Source organism: Chrysochloris asiatica, unplaced genomic scaffold (genome assembly GCF_000296735.1).
Source record: "Chrysochloris asiatica unplaced genomic scaffold, ChrAsi1.0 scaffold00535, whole genome shotgun sequence".
Taxonomy (NCBI): domain Eukaryota; kingdom Metazoa; phylum Chordata; class Mammalia; order Afrosoricida; family Chrysochloridae; genus Chrysochloris; species Chrysochloris asiatica.
The window spans coordinates 135,074-137,045 of record NW_006409053.1 but is presented as its reverse complement, the minus strand read 5'-3'; positions in this window follow the sequence as shown (position 1 = coordinate 137,045).

Here is a 1,972-nt window from a genome sequence, read left to right as displayed (position 1 = left end):
CTGGTATTCTGTGTTGCTGCTGATGGAGCTCCTTATTGCACTTCTACCCAATCTGCCATCTTGATTAAGACTACTTGGTTAAACCATTTAGCATCACTTAACACCACTGTATTAATCATTACTGCATCCCCTTTATTGTCTATGTTTACTCCTATGCTCCACTTGATGCTAATCTCAGTATAGGAGTCTGAGTGATACTACTAAAGATCTTTTACTTTTTTTTCAAAAAACATGCTTGATTTTCTAGTACATTAAGACTGAAGGCCAAAACCCTCAAAACAGCCCAAGTACTGCTACCACATCTTATTAACTCATGCTTAGTAGTCTGTCTCTCATATTTACTTTGTTTTGGCCACACTTATGTCTTCTGGAGTCCTGGTGTGGTGCTGTGGGTTAGTGTGCTAGACTGCAAAGCCATTTGAACTGCAACATCAGTAGTTCAAGCTCACCAGCTGCTCCTTGGAAACCCTATACACGGTCACAATGGGTCGGAACTGACTCAACAGCACTAAACAACAACAGCATGTCTTCTTTCTTCTTGGGCAATTTGCAATGAAGGAACTGGGATAAATCAAGGATCCCAGTTCAGGAGGAATACAAATTGAAATATTTCAACAAAGTGATGAAACACTGAAGGTATTCATTCATCTATGCTGATAAAACTGGAAAGCAGGAATAAGGTCAACTGATGGGAAGAGATCAATGTTTTTGTTCCTTCCAAACAGAAATGATGGCATGGAATCAGAAATCATCAAACAATATCATTGATAGCACATGAAAGTTGAATTTTGATGAAGATAATTCAAAGAGGTTGCAGCATTACATCAAAAGGGAACTGCCAGAAATACATACCTGAACATAAGATAACATGCTATTTTTGTTGTTAAGTGCCGTCGAGTCAGTTCTGACCCATAGCGACCCTGTACAGGGTTTCCGAGGCTGTAAATCTTTACAGGAGCAGAACGCCTTATCTTTCTCCCGCAGAGCCACTGGTAGTTTCGAACTGTTGGCCTTAAGGTTCGCAGCCTGATTCGTAACCATGGATCTTGCTATATTATTATTGACATCAAATGAATCTTGGTTGAAAGCATATAACACCTGAAAGATGCTTACTTGTACTTAATTGAATATTCAAAATATTTCCACTGTGTGGATCACAAGCTACAGATAACATTGTTAAGAATGGGTATTTCAAAACACTTAATTGTATTCATTAGTAACCTACACATACACTCAGAAGCAGTTGTTTGAACAAAACTATGGGATGCTAAATGGTTTAACCACCACTCATCTGTCAGTTTGTGTACTGAGGTGGCTTGCAAGCTTCTGTGATTCTGGAAACTATGTGACAGGTATTTTAAATACCAGCAGGGTCACTCATGGTAGACAGGTTTCAGATGAGTTTCCAGACAAAGACAGACTACGGAGAAGGAGAGACAAAGTACTTCTGAATATTTAGTCACTGAAAATCTTATGAACAGTAGGGAAACACTGTCAGATACAGTGTCAGAAAATGAGCCACTCAGGTGGGTAGGCATTCAAAATACGACTAGGGAAGAGCTTCCTTCTTAAAGTAGAGTTGACTGTGATGATGCAAATGGAATAAAGTTCATGGGAGTAAAACCCTCAGGACCTTCATTTGCTGACAGGAATTGATGGAATACATGTTGAAATCTTTCAACAAAGTGAGGCAACACTGGAATCACTCATTCATCTATGCCAAGAAATTAGGAAGACAACTATCAGGCCAACTGATTTGAAGAGATCATTATTTATGCCCATTCCAAAGAGAGATGACCCAATGGAATATGGAAATCATTGGACAATATTATTGATATCCCATGCAAGTAAAGTTTTACTAAAGAAACACAGAAATAGCTGCAAGTGTACATTCCACAACCTCTTTTGAATCCGGCTTGAACCTTTGGAAGTTCTCTGAAAACTTTATTTATTCAATATGTAAATTCTCTGA